Source organism: Bufo gargarizans, chromosome 1, assembly GCF_014858855.1.
Source record: "Bufo gargarizans isolate SCDJY-AF-19 chromosome 1, ASM1485885v1, whole genome shotgun sequence".
Lineage (NCBI taxonomy): Eukaryota > Metazoa > Chordata > Amphibia > Anura > Bufonidae > Bufo > Bufo gargarizans.
The window spans coordinates 579,598,926-579,618,972 of NC_058080.1; the positions used below are offsets into that span (position 1 = coordinate 579,598,926).

Consider the following 20,047-nt stretch of genomic DNA (forward strand, 5'->3'; position numbering starts at 1 on the left):
GCACTATTATTCTAAACGAGCATGTACTTGGTTTTCATGAAGTGAAATCTGCTATTTGTAGACGGAGTCTGACCCCACACTATACATCATGCCCAGCTCCATCCTGCTCAGTGATTACTTCTGCTCCACAGTAACAAGGTTACACTTTAAAGAACATGAAAAATAAGGCACAACAAAGCAGACAATATGACTCATTCAAGTGGTCTGATGGCAACTCCAGGGGCCGCTGACCCTCTTTTTATCAGAAGAAATGATTTATCACACTCTCACTTCAAACAACTTCACTGGAATGATCTTTACAAATAACAACATGATTCTGGGATGCACTTAGTTCTAATTGCAATTAAATGGTGATCAGATGGTAGGAAGGCCATAAAAATCAACCCCCGTTGGGCTGAGGCCTGCAAGCGGACAAGAACAAACACCCCATATATCCGAAAAAGCCAACTATTAATGGAAAACACTCTAGCAAGGTAGATCAACATAAAGTACTGCAACCCTGAGTATATAAGAAAGAGTATATTAAAGAATAAGTTGTGAAGAAAAATGAAACAGCAAACACATAAACAGTGATTATTACACAGATATGTCACAGTGAAGACTAATGTATTACAGATCTTTCAAAATATCCAGCTTTTTTTTAAATTACTTTATAAGTAGGTGCAATCTGGTGTTGAAATAGGACAATTTAACTCATTAATTAACCGCCTTCAGACCCATGATCAAAATGTATATCATGATCGATTACTAGTTCCTGGAAAGTGACGTACATTTTCATTATGATGATCTCTTGCTGCAACTGCCAGGATGGAAGATAAGTCCAATCCTGACAGTAAAACTCATTTGATGCCTCAGCCAATAGCCACCACAGCATTTAAGTGATTAGACAGAGGGGGGAGCTTCCACATATGTAATTATGGGATCCCGATGGTTGCTGTAGCAGCCGGGAAGCCTAACCACAGCCACCAAATCTGCCATGTAAACATGCCTAAGAGACTGCCTAATATCAGTATACCACTGACAGGAACAGTACACTGCAGTATAGAAGTATTGCAGTGTATTAGGAATGAAATAAGTCCCCTAGTGTTCAAGTCTACTAGTGGAACTGAAAAAAGGTAACAATGTAATATAAATGGATTATATAAAAAGAGAAGAAAAAAAAACCACAACTGAGTAAAAATGTTTATGTCACAAAAAAAAAAAGTACACATAATATCGCTGTGTCTGTAATGGCCCAAACTATAAAATTACCATGTTATTTATCCCGCATGGTGAGGGCTGTAAAAACAACTACAAAACAATATCAGGATTGCAGGATTTTTTTTGCTCACCTTCCCACCTGTATTTCAGAATATGGCAGCACAAGCATTTTAAAGGGATTATCTGGGTAATAATATTGATGACTTATCGATCAGCTGTTAAGGCAGTTTCTGGTGAGCCTGGTGGCCTCCTAGGCGCTTACCAAGCACAGCTCTGTACATCATATAGCAGCTGTGTTTGGTATTGCAGCTCAGCCCTATTGGCTTGAATGAGGCTGAGCTGGAACTAGGCCATGAGACCAATGTACGACCTCTTCTAACATCTGATCAGCGTGGGTCCATAAATTATTTATACTCCAAAATGGTGCCATTGAAAAATACAACTTGTCCTACAAAAAACAATCTCTCATACAGCAAAATCGATGGGAAAAAAAAGCTATGGCTTTAGCAATGCGAGGATTAAAAAAATGTCCATCTTTAAAGCAGTTGTCCACTCTTTTTAGGCCATCAATATCTGATCGGCAGGGGTTCACCACCTTGCATCCTCGCCAAACGCTGATTGGGAATAGCTCTGGTGGCGGAAATAGGCATTAGGACTACATAGCTCTCCAATTGTGTATCGGACTATACTGGTTACTGTAGAGTTGTACCCATTCACTGCAGTGATCTTCATGGTTTTTTAGTCACTGTTTGACCGACAATTTAATGTACTGGTTCAGACCCTCTTCTTGGTAACCTCTATGGTAAATGGTTCTTAAATCTCCCGGGATTGTTGAAATCATATATGAACTAATGATATAAATATTATACAAAAAATAGTTTTTCCACACAAATGTATTGCAAATATATCGTACACACCATAAAAGTGAAATTTGGAGATGTCCATACATTCTAAAAACTGCTGTGCTTCATTATTACATTGCAGGCAGCTACTTCCTTGAACATTGCACTGTCCATGGTTCTGACATACTTATTCACCCAAAAATCATGGTCTTTTGAAGACTTCTAATCAGTTTAAGGCTACTTTCACACTAGCGGCAGGATGGATCTGACAGGCTGTTCACCCTGTCAGATCTGACCTGCTGCTATTTCGCTGTGCCGGCGGACTGCCGCTCTGTCCCCATTGACTATAATAGGGACGGAGCTCCGGCGCAGCACGGCATTGCACGGCGAAAGGTCGTCGGACTAAAAGTACTGCATGTCCGACTTTTTAGTCCGGCGGCCTCTCACCGCGAACTGCCGTGATGCGCCGGAGCTCCGCCCCAACCCCATTATAGTCAATAGGGACGGAGCGGCAGGACGGCTCCAACAGGGTGAAAAGCCTGTCTGATCCGTCCTGCCGCTAGAGTGAAAGTACCCTTATATGTCTAATATATGTCTAATAAAGTGAGGAATCAAGAGAAAAAGGAAATACATGTGTTAAAGTTGTATTTTTTGGGCAGGCTTTGCCATAAATGACCATATGTTGTCTTCAAGGACATGTCACCTCTCCTGATATGTCTCCATGTAATAACAATTTTGGAGCATCTATTACTATGACTCTATTGTGTATTATTTCTCTATTATTCTTTCCAGAAGTTTATTAACCCCTATAAAAAAAATATTATATGACTTACCCCCTAAGGTGAACACCATAAAAACAAAATAAAAACTTCACAAAAAATGCTATTTTTTTTTCACTTTTCATCACAATAAGTGTAATACCAAGTGTAATACCAATCAAAAAGTCATATGCAACCTGAAATAGTACCAATCAAAGCATTATCTCTTCCTGCCAAAAAAAGAGCCTCTACATAAGACAATTGCCCAAAAAAAAAAAAAAAATATGGCTTTCAGAAAATGGAGATACTAAAACATTTCTTTTCAAAAATGTTTTATTGTGCAAAACTGAAATACATAAAAGAGTAGATATATTAGGTATCGCCGTGTCTGTAAAAACCTGCTCTATAAAAATATCACATGATCTACCCCCTCAGTTGAACGCTGTTAAAAAAATAAATAAAAACTACCAAAATAGCCATTTTCTAGTCACCCCCAAAAAGAATGATAAAAAATCAATAAAAATGTCAGCTCTTCCTGCAAAAAAAGACCCCCTGCACAAGATGATTGGCAGAAATATAAAAGAAATGTAGCTTTCAGAAAATGAAAAAAACAAAAACATTATTTTTGTTTTAAAAAATGCATTATTATGTAAAATTGAAACAACAAGAAAAATACACATATTTGGTATTGTCACGTCCGTATCAACCCGCTCTATAAAAGCAACACTTGATCTACCTGTCAGGAGAACTCCGTAAAAAAACGAAAAATAAAAACTGTGCCACAAAAGCCATTTTTTGTTACCTTGCCTCAAAAAAAGCGTAATATCAAGCAATCAAAAATCATATGTACCCCAAAATAGTACCAATAAAACGGTCAACTCAACCCGTAGTTTACAAAATGGGGTACATTTTTGGGAGTTTCTACTCTAGTGGTGCATAAGGGAGTCTTCAACCGTAATCTCGCGATGCGCAGTTCCGTCCCTGAGGCTGATGCCAGCACAGGGAAGGAACACTATGCCAGTACTGCGCATGCACGAGCTCGCGCATCGCGAGATTGCGGCGATCTAACTGTGAGCAAGGAGGAGATTCGGAGGACGCAGGCGGTGCTGGGCTCCTTCACAGGGGGCATGGCTGGGCTCCAAGAAGGTTAGTACAGTCCCTTGGGCTCCTTACCAGGCTCCTTTACATATCTATAAAATCATTTTTTAAACACAATAAAAGGACACAGCGCTATGGGACAAGAATATTGAGGACATGATAGCAGCGATCTAGCCGTGCATGTCCTCATCACTATAGGCTAAAACGAGGTCACAGCATCCCTTTAAAATTATCCCAGTTAAATCTGCCCTCTAAAATCCATATGGCGTTCCATTCCTTCTGCGGTCTGCCGTGTGCCCTTACAGCAGTTTACCACCACATGTAGGGTGTTTCTGTAAACTGCAGAATCAGGGTAATAAATATTGAGTTTTCTTTAGCTGTTAAACCTTGCTGTGTTGTAGAGAAAGATAGATTAAAATGGAAAATCTGCAAATAAAGTGAAATTTTGGAATGTCACCTCCATTGTCCTTTCATTCTTGTGGAATACCTAAAGGGTTAACAAAGTTGGTAAAATCAGTTTTGAATAACTTGGGTGTAATTTCTTTTTTTTTTTTTTTTTTTTTTTTAATTTTATTGGGAAAACTACAAAACATTTACAATAAAAAATTTATTACAGTCTCTCAATTCTTAGTAACCCAAGTGATTATATGTGCGTATATTCCACTCATCTTTTCAAAATATTTAGAAAACCCTCCCCTCCCTCCCTCCCAGTTTGTGGTGCGTCAAAGTAGGACCCTTATATATAAAACAACTTGATCTCAGCTAACCAGACCTCCAACCACCCCATATCCTGGTCCATTGATATTCATTTTCCCTCCGTCTGTATAAAATTTTTTCGTAGTTCATTACCTTATCAATTAAATTTATCCATGTGTTTTTGTTTGGAGTAGATCGGGCAAACCAGGTGCGGCTGATCAAAACTCTAGCCAACATCAATACTCTACTCAAAAGAATCTTTTGATACTTATGATTTTTTAATTTGGAGAGATCATTGAGAATAAATACTTGTGGTTCAAAAGGAATTCGAATTTTTAGTTTACACATAATATAGTTATTGATACCGTTCCAGTAGTTTATAAGTTCTGGACAGGTCCATATCATATGGAGAAAGTCTGCTCCTACAGTGTCACATTTGGGACAGTTGGACGTGTCTCTTAACCCACATTTGTTCATCCACAATGGAGTAATATATAATCTGTGGCAGATATAAAATTGTATCAGGACATGGTTAAAGTTCTGGGATAGTGAAGATAGATTCCCAAAAATATTATCCCACCCTTCTATTTGTACATTCGGACAGTCCACCTCCCACGCTTTTTGTCCTGGAGAGTGTATGTCACTAAACCGTGCTTTAAGTAATAACTTATATATATTTGAAATTTTTATTCTGGAATGTGTACCTCCTACCCAATCATTCAGAAAGGATACATTATCTATATCCAACAGCCGCTTATCATCCAAGCTGGATAACACAGAACGCAATTGGAAATACCTAAACCATGAAAGATTTTTTAAATTTTGTATCATTTCTATATAGGATTTAATTTCTCTATCTTTAACTACCTGTGAGATATATAAAATTTTATTCTTCTGCCAAAATGTGTCAGCTGCAATTTCATCCAGCCTTTGTAAATACAAATTATGCCAAAGAGGCGTAAATGTAAGTGAACCCTTAACTTTCAACCATGTCCTAGTTGTAGCCCACACCTTAAGGAGTAGTTTTATAGTCTCTCTGTAGCCTTGCTCATAGCTCTTCAATAAGCCAGATTCCAACAAGGAAAAAATATTATTGTGGGCATGACTATTTACCAACTTCCCCAGTAGTGCGCTATGCTCTGATTCATAGCACCTCAATAGCTGGGCTGCAATAAAGTATCCCTTAAAGTAGGGGAGATTTAAACCCCCGCACTCCACTGATCTATACAAATACTCCAACTTAATTCGAACTCGCTTTCTTCCCCATATTAAATCATTAATTAGTCTCTCTATAAGTTTAAAATGTTTGTCTTGTATCCAAATAGGTGTATTCCTGAGCACATAGAGCAATTGTGGTAATATCACCATTTTGACTAGTGAAACTCGATCAGCTCTAGATAGGGGAAGTTTCAGCCAAATTCCTATTTTAGCTCTGATCTTTACTATTATGGGGATCAAATTAAGTTCTACAAAATTTTCGACCCGAGGCGATATCGTCAAACCCAAATATTGAAAAGTATCAACAATATCCAACTGTGTAACAGGAATCTCTTTCTGTGGTAGGGGGTCTATTGGAAGCAGACTAGTCTTGGTCCAGTTTATAAGAAGACCAGAAACCTCACCAAATAATTTAACCATTTGAATAATCCTAGGGAGAGTGGTTTCCGTATGATCTATAAAAAACAGAACATCGTCTGCATATAGTGAGATACGATCTTGTGTTCCTAGCGTACCAAATCCTTTGATCTGATCGTCCTGCCTAATGGCCATCGCAAGGGGTTCGATATATATATCAAATAATAAGGGAGATAGTGGGCAACCCTGACGGGTGCCTCTGTTTAACTCGATACTGCTACTCAAAATTCCATTAAGACTCAATTTAGCCCTTGGAGATCCATACAATAGCCTAAGAGTACGTATAAACCTCTCTCCAAAGCCCATCCTAGCAAGAACCTTCCAGAGGAAACGCCACTCCACCCTGTCAAAGGCCTTAGAGGCATCTAATGACAGGATGGAGCGGGCGGTCCCCCCAGGGGCCTGGATATTAGAAAAGAGCCGGTGTAGATTATAATGTGTACCCTTATTTTTAATGAAACCGCTCTGATCCGGATGGACTATGGAGGAGATGACCCCAGAGAGCCTTGTAGCAAGGACCCTCGCCAAAAGCTTTACATCTGCATTAAGCAGTGAAATTGGTCTGTAAGATTCTAAATCTAGAGGGTCCTTGCCTTTTTTTGGAATTAGTATCACTGTAGCCTCCATCATTGAATCTGGCAACCTCCCATCCTCCATTGATTCAGTAAAGACCTCCAGTAATCTAGGAAAAATACAGTCCCCATATTTGCTATAAAATTCATATGGAAGCCCGTCTGAACCAGGAGTAGAATTAGGTGAACATAATTTAATAGCTCCCTCAAGTTCCTTAATTGAGACCTCCAGTTCTAATGCTTTCTTTTGGTTCTCAGTAATAGTTGAAAAGTTAATCCTATCTAGGTAGAGATCTATCTTATCGTCTGTAATATTAGAATCAGCCTTATACATATCAAGAAAATAATCAAAAAAGGCCTTCTCCACCGGACCCTGACCAGTAACTGTTCTACCATCCCTCACTCGAACCTTCTCTATATGTTTTTTAGGTTGTTGATTGGAGATTACTCTGGAGAGTAGCCTACCGGGTCGCCCAGAATCAGTAAAATATTTTTGCCCTTTAAAGAAAAGATTCTGTTGAGCTTTATCCAGTAAAAAATTAGCATATATTTGTGTGGCTTTTTGCATATTTTCCCTATTTTTCTCCGTCTTATTTATATGGAAGGATTCTGTCGCTAAGATCACATGTTTCTCTAGATTTTTCTGTTTTTTTCCATATTCTCTTCTAAGATTCGTGATATTACTAACCATCAATCCCCTCATGTACGCCTTAAAGGTATCCCATACCACTTGAATTTTTGCTGAGCCGTCGTTGATATCCCAGAATCGGCCTATTTCATTTCGAATTATTTCATGTGTCTTTATGACTGATAGCCAGTAAGGGTTTAGTCTAAAGGGAGGTTTTGATATATATCTATCCTGAGAGAAGCATAATTCAAGTACTAACGGGGAGTGATCAGATATTGACCTTGTTTCATATTTCATTCGTTTTATCAATTTCATATATTTGCTATTTATCAGTACTAGGTCAATTCTAGACAATGATTTACCTGCTTTACTAAAACATGAAAAAACCCTTTTCCCCTGTCCCAGATATTCCCAAGCGTCCTCAAATCCAGCCTCCAGGCAGAACCGTGCGAGGGGGGACCCCTGTACCGTACTGTCACCCCTAGCACTCATAGAGACCCTATCACGTAAAGGATCGATGACACAATTAAAATCACCAATAATCAATGTTGGACATTCTGGCCATTTATCCATGAATAATAGAAGAGAGTTAAGAACCAGAAGAGAAAATGGCGGAGGGATATAGACAAAGGCCAAAATACATAACTCTCCCCCTAACCTGCAATATAGAAAAATAAATCTTCCCTGTTGGTCGACAGAGGATGCCTCACAAACGAAGTCAATAAGTCTATGTATCAACACCGTAACACCTCTCGAGTAATTGGAGAGGGTAGAATGATACGTATGCACAGCCCATCCCCTGTCGACCACTCTAGTGGTCTCCTCAGTAAGATGGGTCTCGAGCAAACATACTATTGCTGGTAGATGGGCCTGAGTCAAGTCCAAAACCGCTTGTCTCTTACCTCTTTCCCCCAAACCACGTACATTCCAAGAAAAAATTCTAATCATCGTCATCAACAATGGTTAAATGGAAGATTAGGAGAGAGGGAAAAAGGAGAAAACAAGATGGAAAAAGAGAATAATAAACTGAAAAAAAAAGGGAACCACACCTACTTTGACGCACCACAACCCAACCCCCCCCCTCACCCCCCTCCCACAGGCAACCCACCACATATTGTAGTAGATTTCTTTCCTATGACCAACCCTCGACCCTCCCCCCAGTCAACCACCCCCACACCGCCATTTTGAAGCAAAGAAGACTACATTTAGGGGTATGAGCCCCTTATATTACTAATTATTCCCGTCAATTCATAACCCAATTGAGTCATCGATTGTTTCGCTCAATCCAGTCCGCGGCTTCTTCTGAGGTATCAAAAAAAAAAGTTTTATCTTCAAAAATAATCCGCAGTTTGGCCGGGAATATAAGAGAATATTTAATATCCCTCTCTCTTAGCTTCTTTTTAACAATCATGAATGTGCGTCTCTTTTCTTGTATTTCTTTCGAAAAGTCAGGAAAAAAGGCCAGTCTAATCCCGTTATACACAACCGGTGAGGATTCCCTCGCCCTTCTCAGGAGGACATCTCTGTCCCCTGAAGTCAGTGACTTAGCAAGGATTGTCCGAGGTTGTCTCCCTGGAATTGGTTTTCCTCCTGGGACCCGATGAGCTCTTTCAATCATGAAAAGAGGAGAAAATGACTCTTTACCAAAGTTCTCAAGAATTAGTTTCTGTACAAATTCGGTTGGATTTTTTCCTTCCTCACCCTCTGGAATCCCTATTATTCTCACGTTATATCTTCGTGACCTATCTTCAAGGTCCACTACCTTTTTCTTCAGGAGATTATTTTCCACTTTAAGTATAGAAACTTCCGTATTTATTTTTTTGGATTCCTTCTGTATAAGGGTGACAGAACTTTCAAGGGTGTTGAGTCTGTCTCGCATTTTGGTCAATTCATCTTTTATTAGTCCCACATCAACTTGAATAGATCCAAGTTGGGTTGTAACCACCTGTATTAAATCTCCGTTCTGTTTAACCGCTAGGAGTATTTCTTCCAGCGGGGACGAATTGTCATCAGGGATAACTTCCCCCATTATTCCATCCTCCTCCTCAGGGTATCTAGCGCCTTTTTGTATTTCTCGCTCAGTTACCTCTAATTCATAATTTTTTTTTCAGAGAATTCCTTTTGTCCGCCCCTCGTATTGACCCTTGGGGATTTCAGAAACTGGTCAAGTTTTGTTGGTTCAGCCGTTCTAGACCCATGTTTCTGACCTGATAGATCGGTCGAACGCCTTGGGGCTTTTGGGCCCATATCTTATTCCTCTTTATTTTTTAATTTTTTTTTTTTTATTTTAAATATATTTTTTTTAGATATTTATTTGATTTTTTTTTCCCCTTATTCCGCCTCCTTTCTCTCTTTTAAATATATACCTTTTTTTTTTTTTTTTTGCTCTCCTTCTTTCTCTTTTTTTTTTTTTTTTGTTCCTTTTCTTTTTCTTTTTTTCCTTTTTTTTTTTTTCCTTTTTTTTTTCCTTATCCCCCTTTTCCTTTTTTTTTCAGTGCCTTCTTCTTAGTTCTTGTTTTTTTTCCCTTTTTTTTTTTTCACTCTTCCCTTTTTTTTTTATTTTTTTATGTCCACTCTTCTTTATACTCTTTCTCCTCTTATTTCCTTTTTTTTTTTTTTTTTTTTTTTTTCCCCCTTCTCCAGCTTATATTTTAGACTTTAAAGTTGGCTTTCTTGTGATCTTATGATCAAATGCAGCTTATAATCATATGCAATCATACACAACTTATTCAAAGTCCGTTCAAGGTTAGTTGGAGTCAGCAGTTATAGGGAGGTTAGTCACTAGAGGAGAGAAGCTTATAGCTTCTTCAAAAAACCATCAGATATGAGGGAACACAAGGTTACTCACTGACATCAGAGCAAGGGGGGGTAGCGGATCAGGCAGGAACCGGAGGCACACTCCACGGAGGTAAAGGAGAGAAAACCTCCAGACGGCAAAACTGTTCACAGTGAAATGGAGAGCAGGAAAGGAGGCAGGAGCGGCAGCATCAAGCACGGCACAATCAAGAAAGAGCCGGAGGCAACCTGAACCTAACAGCCGATATCAGCAGCGTGGCAGGCTTTGGGCAAAAGGCAGCAGCGCTGATCACACGGTCCCGGTCACAGAGAGGGTAGATGGAGGATTCGGCACACAGACGCCAGCATACTCGAAGCGGCAGCGAGGTAGCAGAGCAGCGGGGAGAGCCGAGAGCGCGACGTCCACTACGTCATCACGTCACCACTTATATTCTGCCAAGGATATAGTTACATGGTGTTCCAAGGGAGCTAGCAACTTGGGTGTAATTTCTAAATTGGAGTCATTTATGGGTGGATTCTACTATGTAAGCCCAACAGTGACTTCATAACTGAACTGGTCCTTAAAAAGTGGATTTTGGAAATTTTCTTAATAATTTAAAGAATTGCTTCTAAAATTCAAAGCCTTTTAACTTCCTAAAAAAATGTAATGACATTTACAGAATGATGCCTTCATGAAGTAGACATCTGGGAAATGTACAGTAACAACTATTTTATGAGGTATCACAATCTGCTTTTTAAATTTCTAAATGGTGAATTTTTCCAAATCTGTAAATTTGGGAATTTTTTATAAATAAAGGTGAAACATATTGACTCAAATTTGCCACTGACATGAAGTACAATATACATTGAGAAAACAATTTCAGAATCGCTTATATACCGTATTTTTCGCTTTCTAAGATGCACCCGTTGATAAGATGTGCCTAGGTTTTAGAGGAGGACAAAAAAAATAAGAATTTTTTCATTAGACCTCAGATCAGATCAGCAATCAGACACCCAATGTTAATCAGACCTCATCTGACAGCCCCAATCAGACCCCCAATGTTAATAAGACCCTCGATCAGACCCCCAATGTTAGTAAAACCACAGTAAGACCTCAGATCAGCCCCTCATGCCTCAGATCAGCCTCCCCATGCCTCAGATCAGCCCCCATGCCATTTATTAGCCCCCATACCATTTATCAGCCGCCACTGTGAGCCCCCATGCCATCTAAGAGCCTCCATTATGAGCCCCCATGCCATTTATTAGCCCCCATTATGAGCCCCTATGCCATTTCTCAGCCGCAGTGCCATTTATTAGCCCCCATTATGAGCCCCCAGTGCCATTTATTAGCCCCCATTATGAGCCCCCAGTTCCATTTATTAGCCCCCATGCCACAGATAAAATAAAATAAACACTTACCTCTCCTGCTCCTGGACGCCGCCTCCACTCACCTCCAGCGCGCTCTGTATTCTTCCTGCTGCGGCTGTGCTTTGACCTGACGCGCACAGCGTGAGGTCACAGAGCGCCCTCACGCTGTGCACAGCCGAGGACCAGGAAGCGGTGAGTACAGAGCCTTCACCGCTTCCCGGTCCTCCGGTACTAATGAACGCTTCCATTAGTATTCGCCCCATAAGACGCAGGGCCTCCCCCCCCCCCACTTATTGGTGGGGGGGGGAGTGTGTCTTATAAAGCGAAAAATACAGTAAGTAAAAGTGTTCAAAGAGTTATTACCACATAATGTGAAACATGTCAGATTTTTTAAATGTGGCTTGGTCCGTATGAAAACTGGCTTGGTCTTGAAGGGGTTAATGAACTGCCAGAAATCTGCAATACAACTGGATGTTAACAGTTGAGTTGTACCCCTGCACAGTCTGAAACCTGATCCAATAGGTACACCCCCCCCCCCCACCCACTGGTAACACCCATATAGAACAGGTGACAAGTCCTCTCTGATTAATCTATATGTTGTCACATTAAATATATAACATATATTTACTAAAGTCACTATACACCTGTGACAATGGAACTGAATGAAACACCTGAATTCGGTGATTCAGGTGTGTTCCAATACTTTTGTCCTTACTATAAATTAGTATGGGGGTGCCTTACAACATCAACTACTGTCCATGCACCTATTAGGAAATGGCCTCTCTATGAGCCAGATATGTCTTCTATTCATTTGAATAGGTAAACATACAACACATTTCATACATTTATTCATGTGCATTTAAAACTGGCCAGTGCAATGCTGATGTGCACTAAGATGGGAGTATTACTGTCACAGATGGTAGCGTAGGGGAGTGGGGACTCCTAGTGGCTAAAAGTTGTCACAGTGACGCTGTTAGGAGGTTGACGGAGCTGATGAAGGGGTTATCTCCTGTCAAATTGACGTTAGCCGTTGCATGCAACAGCAGCTGCTATGAGAAGAGTGACACCTTAGTTGCAGCCTAGATGTTCCTGCTGGGTGTTTGTCTAGAGAGGGACACTGTGGCCTTACAGAAGAGGTGCAGAGAGTTCAGGGCACTAGGCCAGCATCTAGCCCCAACTGTATCCTTTGTATATGAATTATCCCAGATGCCTGACTAGTCTCCAAAACCCTGGGTGAAAGGCCACCATCAGCAGCAGTAACGTTCTGTTACAGTGTTGTACCCTCAGGAAACTAGAGACTTTTAGCCATTATGCTTGTATAGTCAACTTGAGTTTTGTTATAACTGCCTGCCACCTAGTTATTATCTCCAACTACCCTACTCCCCCAAATCATGTGTAGTTTAGAGCTTAGGCTACTTTCACACTAGCGTTTTGGCTTTCCGTTTCTGAGATCCGTTTTGGACTGCTTCTGAGAGCCCATGACGGATCAGTTTTGCCCTAATGAATTCTGAATAGAAAAGGATCCGCTCAGAATGCATCAGTTTGCCTCCGTTCAGGCACTATTCCGCTCTGAAGGCTGCTTGCAGCGTTTTGCTGTCCGCCTGACGAAGCTGAGCCGAACGGATCCGTCCTGACACACAATGTAAGTCAATGGGGACGGATCCGTTTTCTCTGACACAATAGAAAACTGATCCATCCCCCATTGACCTTCAATGGTGTTCATGACGGATCCGTCATGGCTATAGAAGACATAATACAACCGGATCTGTTCATGACGGATGCATGCGGTTGTATTATTGTAACGGAAGCGTTTTTGCAGATCCATGATGGATCCGCAAAAAACGCTAATGTGATAGTAGCTTTAGATGTCCAGATAGCAGCCAGAACAGTCATCTGTTCATGACGGATGCATGCGGTTGTATTATTTATATTGTAAGCAGTGGCGTATTACAATAGGGACGTTCGGGTCAGCAGCCCCGGGCCCAGCACCGCTGGGGGGCCCAACGCCGACCCGAATGCCCACATACTGCGGCGGGGCACCGGAAAGCATAGCTCCCTGTCCCGTCGCCGAGGCCTATGCGGTAGTGAAATCCCGGCGCAGGCGTGCGTGATGACGTCATCCTGTGCCAGGACGCAGCACTGCCTCATCCCGCCTTCCTCTGCGACAAGCGCCTGGCCCTGGACATAGGTGAGTATTTAGCTTTTCATTTTTTTTCATTTTTTATTTTTTTATTTCATGTGCCTACTTTGGGGGACATGTTGGGGGTGGGTGACAAGACAGTAGGACATATTAAGAGACATCGAGCACATGGGGGGGGGATGTGGGGCCAAATTATTATGGGAGGGAATACTATGTGGGGACAAATTACTGTGTGGGGACAAATTATTATGGGAGGGACTACTATGTGGGGGCAAATTACTATATGGGGCAGTGTGGGGGCAAATTATTATGGGAGGGACTACTATGTGGGGTAATTGCTATGTGGGCACAGTGTGGGGAAATTGCTGTGTGGGCACAGTGTGGGGAAATTGCTATGTGGGGACAGTGTGGGGAAATTGCTGTGTGGGCACAGTGTGGGGAAATTGCTGTGTGGGCACAGTGTGGGGAAATTGCTGTGTGGGCACAGTGTGGGGAAATTGCTATGTGGGGACAGTGTGGGGAAATTGCTATGTGGGGACAGTGTGGGGAAATTGCTGTGTGGGGACAGTGTGGGGAAATTGCTGTGTGGGCACAGTGTGGGGAAATTGCTATGTGGGGACAGTGTGGGGAAATTGCTGTGTGGGCACAGTGTGGGGAAATTGCTGTGTGGGCACAGTGTGGGGAAATTGCTATGTGGGGACAGTGTGGGGAAATTGCTATGTGGGGACAGTGTGGGGAAATTGCTGTGTGGGGACAGTGTGGGGAAATTGCTGTGTGGGGACAGTGTGGGGAAATTGCTATGTGGGGACAGTGTGGGGAAATTTATATGTGGGGACAGTGTGGGGAAATTTATATGTGGGGACAGTGTGGGGAAATTGCTATGTGGGGACAGTGTCGGGAAATTGCTGTGTGGGGACAGTGTGGGGAAATTTCTATGTGGGGACAGTGTGGGGAAATTGCTATGTGGGGACAGTGTGGAGAAATTTCTATGTGGGGACAGTGTGGGGTAATTGCTATGTGGGGACAGTGTCGGGAAATTGCTGTGTGGGGACAGTGTGGGGAAATTTCTATGTGGGGACAGTGTGGGGAAATTGCTATGTGGGGACAGTGTGGAGAAATTTCTATGTGGGGACAGTGTGGGGTAATTGCTATGTGGGGACAGTGTGGGGTAATTGCTATGTGGGGACAGTGTGGGGTAATTGCTATGTGGGGACAGTGTGGGGTAATTGCTATGTGGGGACAGTGTGGGGTAATTGCTATGTGGGGACAGTGTGGGGTAATTGCTATGTGGGGACAGTGTGGGGTAATTTATATGTGGGGACAGTGTGGGGAAATTTATATGTTTCTATGTGGGAACAGTGTGGGGTAATTTCTATGTGGGGACAGTGTGGGGTAATTTCTATGTGGGGATAGTGTGGGGTAATTTCTATGTGGGGACAGTGTGGGGTAATTTCTATGTGGGGACAGTGTGGGGTAATTTCTATGTGGGGATAGTGTGGGGGTAATTTCTATGTGGGGACAGTGTGGGGAAATTGCTATGTGGGGGAAACTATTGTGTGGGGACAGTGTGGGGAAAACTATTGTGTGGGGGCAGTGTGAATCCTTACAAGTCCGAAGCCTATCAAGCGTCAGCCCGCGGTATTGGAGATCGGCTACAGTGCGACCACGTGGGACGCAGAACAAGGATAGATACAGGCTGCGATAAGGGGAGTCAGCTGCATCAATGAGTAAAACACCGCTCAACTGAAAACGCTCATCTATACTATAAGATTGTGAATATTGATCAACTATACCTGGATGAAGCTTGCCTAATTAATTATTATATACAGGGGTTCATGAATGAGATCGAATTGTTCTACCATCATTTATATATTTTTATGTTTTTATATTTTTTAATAATTATGAACATTGATTTACAACAATAATCACGGACACTGAGTTTTTCACACCAATCATGCCTATTGATTTTTTCATACCAATCATGCCTATTGATTTATGAACATTCGGATTTCAATATTTTATAATCATGATTATTGATTAGAAGTACAAAAGGAATCATTAATTATTAACATAATTTTGGGACTTCTTTTGGGAGGGATATTATATGTGTATTTTATTGATATATGTAATTCTGGAGTTGATATGAATTAATAGTGGCATTAATGACACATTCTTCTTTTGGATTCAACAGTGTATGGGTGTTGGATGGGATGGATTCCTGTACTTCTCAGCTATACTAATTACACTGGATGGGACAGGAAAACCACCATATCTAACTATTCATGCGCGATCTGATTTTGTGATATAGGAGTTTTAGGATATAAGAGATATTTGATATACATATGATAGAGAATCAATGCAGTTAGCCTCTTAATTGTATAACAGTACAATAATCCCAGTTCATTGGTTATAGAGCCAATCATTGTGCACATTACTATTGCTGAAGCAGATGAGAAAGTAGCAATATACATGTTGGTTTTATATATTTTTTTTATTTCAGTGTAATAAATTATTTTTGATACAGTTCCTGGTGACCGAGTGCCTGTTGTCTTACTAATACAAATCTATCACTATATTTATCAAAATTGGGGTAGTCCACTAGCGGTGCACCGATTCTAGTACCTCAACAGGTGGAGCCACTATATTTGCATAAAACTTTTTATCTTCAATTCCAAAATGTAGCATAGTGCCTATTCAAATTAATAGGTAAACATACAACACATTTCATACATGACAGAGGCCACCAGGACAGGAGACATATCTGGCTCATAAAGAGGCCATTTTCTAATAGGTGCATGGACAGTAGTTGATATTGTAAGGCATCCCCATACTCATTTATACTAAGGACAAAAGTATTGGAACACACCTGAATCACCGAATGCAGGTGTTTCATTTAGTTCCGTTTCCACAGGTGTATAAAATTCTGCAGTCTGACTTTACAAACATTTGTAAAAAATTAGTCATTTTAAAAAGCTCATTGAAGTCCAATATGGTACTCTAATAGGATGCCACCATTGCAACCAGTCCGTTCATGAAATTAGAAATTTCTTCCCTCCTAGATATTCCACCATCAACTGAGTGGTATTTTTGAAAAATAGAAGCCTTTAGGAACCACAGCAACTCAGCCATGAAGTGGCAGGCAATGTAACCTTACAAAGCGAGGCTGGAGAGTGCTGAGGCACCTAGTTCATAAAAGTCACCAATGCTCTGCTGACTCAGTAACTTCAGAGCTCCAAACCTCCTATCATATTAATATCAGCACGAAACTGCACAAGGAGCTTCATGATACGGGTTTCCATGGCTAAGAAGCTGCATGCAAGCCTTACATTACCAAGCACAATGCCAAGCGTTGATGGAAAGGTGTACAGCAAGCCACCACTGGACTCCGGAGCAGTTTACACATGTACTGTGGAGTGATGAATCACACTTCCCTATCTAGCAGTCTGATAGATAAGTCTAAGTATAAAGTTTGCTGGTTGGCCTAGTCACCTTAGTTCCAGTAAAAGGAAATCTTAATGTTTTGCATTCCAAGAGGTTTTGGACAATTGTATGCTTCCAACTTTGTGGGAATAGTTTGGGGAAGGCCTTTTCTGTTCCAGCATGACTGTGCCCCAGTGCACAAAACAAGGTCCATAAAGGCATGACTGGGCGAATTTGATGTGGAAGAACTTGACTGGCCCGCACAGAGCCCTGACCTTAACTCCATCAAACACCTCTGGGTTGAACTAAAATGGATACTACGAGCCAGAAGAAGCTGCTTTAGCTTATTAATTCTTATGGATTTCGAATGGGATGTCATCAAAGCTCCTGTAGGTCTAATGTGTATATGTCTCATAAGTTTTGTCCATAAAATGTATTCTAGGAACTAAATATTTTCCATTCATACGTTTTAAAAAAATCCTATGTAACTATTTTCTCACAGAGTTTATGTTTCTTGAGTTTGTCACCCAGCTTAAGACTGCTGATAGGAAAGCATAGTGGTTTTAGGAATGATGTGCTTTAAAATTGTCAAGGTGTCTTACAAGAGAACTGAAGAACAGTCAGTGTTAATATCTCACACCATCTGACATGGCAACATATGATACAGATTAATTAAGGGACATTGATACTAAACTGCTTTTAACCCAATCTGTTCACAAAAAAGTAAATAATCTATAATGTAACGATTGAGCCATTTCAGTATTTTCCTGGCTTTCTCACAGGGATTCCAGGCATTTTTCAGGCATATTTAGCAGACTCTAATCTATTTAAAACAAACATTACAAAGTAATTGTTCTTCACATTTTACAGATATTTATTTGTGTTTCGTTGCCAAGTAATAAAAGCCAATGAAGAGCATCTACATATTACTTTTCTAGGCGCTGGATTTATCTGCACAGATGGAAGGAATATTTATGGTGGCTGTTTCCAGCTAATCAGAGTGTGAAGCTGCTAAACTACTGGCAAGGGCCCTACATCAAATGAAAAAGATGCTTTAAGGTTCACTGTATTGAAAAAGATTCTACCATTCACATTTTTGTGCAGGACCAGATGGATGGGAGAGGACCAAATGAACCCTGAAGACCAGAGCTGAACCCAATAAAATAAATCACAGTTTTAGAGAAAGATGGTAGAACAGCTGTATCAGGAACTTGGCTTAAGATTCTGCTATTGAAAATGAGACTACACATTAAAATATTCAACAAAAAAATCTGACCTATTGCTAGAGTTGTGGTGCTGAATTACTAAGGAACTTAAAAGATTTTTTTTATGTATGTCACATTGAGGAATTCTCTATAGACCAAGGTAGAGGCCTGGTGAAGAAGGTCCATTGTAAATTTCAGTTCATTGAACCCTAATTACTTCTGATGCCTCATTTACATTTTAAATGAATAAATCCATTTGTAAAAATGATTCCTCAAAATGGTATTAAATAGAAAAATGTTTTTTTTTCTTTTTAATAAAATTTCCACACAGGAAGACAAGGGTTGACATTGGTGGCATACCACTAGGATATGCCCCCCAATGTATGATAGGTGCAGGTCCCACCTCTGGAATCTGCAACTATTCTTAGAACGGAGCCCACAAAGTGCTGGAGGGAGTACCGCTCAAACGTGGCCGCCCTCCATTCATTCCTGTGGGAGAGCACTGGCTCCACTATTTTCATAAGCCCCACAGAAGTGAATAGAGCGGTGGCTGCGCTTCCCATCCATTTCTAGGTTTCTAGGACTTCTGAAAATAGCTGAGTGCGCCACTCAGCTATTTTCAGCGCTCCCATAGAAATTAATGGATGGAGGCAGCGCATGTAAGTATAGATGCGGGTACTAAAGGTAAGAACTAGGGATGAACGATGTCATTGGTACCTTGGAACTGGACCCGGTATCAAGGTTTTTTACAGTAAAAATGAATTCCCAAAGTTATTACACAAAGTCTTGCGAGACTTCACAAAGTAATAACTTAGGCTCATCGGAGCCAATATATTCTAATTATGTACAGAGCGCTCGCCCCGTACAGTATTAAAACAAAGTTTTATTTGAATCGACTTCGGGAGATGAAGCCTCCGAAGTCGATTCGCTCATCCCTAGTAAGAACCACACCTATCAGACATTGGGGGCATATTCTAGCGATATGCCCCCAATGTCTGAGATGGGAATAACCCTTTAACCTCTTAACAGTCACGTTAAAATTGGGAAAACCCTCCCAAAAATGTCACTTTTTTAATTGTAGATTTTTAATGTGTATCCGCAGTAAATCTTGTTGGCGCACAACTCAGGGTTCACTATTGCGTTTTTATCCCTTAGTGACATCATTAATTTGAGCCTTAAGGACCAATAATATTTTCCCCACTTGTGTTCTAGCAGTCATAACTTTTTAATTATTTCTTCTAAATGTTTTTTTTATTTTGCAGGATTAGTGATCAGTGAGGGTTGGGGTGAGACCCCCACTAATCAATGAGAGGACAGAAGCGCTCAGCTAGGTGCTGTGTTTCTGTTTGGCTCTCTTTGGACAACAGTTAGTGGTGTACGGATTCACAGAAAGTTTATAGTCTTTCTATGAATCAGTACACCGCCGTGTGCATCTGTCCTGTGTTTTAGCAATCGGTGGGGGTCTATGACATGTCAAATGTTTTTGAAAAATAGATGGGTACCCTTTAATGCAATCAAACTAAAAAGAACAATGATGCAGGTTTACCAATCCTGAAGATGGTGGAAATTGTTCTTCACGCGTTTAGACAATATGTCTAAGGCTGTACAAATATGAAGCAGATTTATCACAGCGGCTCATAATGGATGACTACTCTGGTGCAAGGATAGACGCTTTTGTTTTACAGCCCCTCCCCTATGCTCTAGATCACA

At 40.9% G+C, this 20,047-nt stretch overlaps 1 protein-coding gene across 1 annotated transcript in view; it reads right to left on the bottom strand.

Moving 5' to 3' along the window:
- CUX2 (cut like homeobox 2) overlaps nt 1-20,047 on the bottom strand; it is a 478,876-nt gene that overhangs the window by 140,639 nt on the left and 318,190 nt on the right.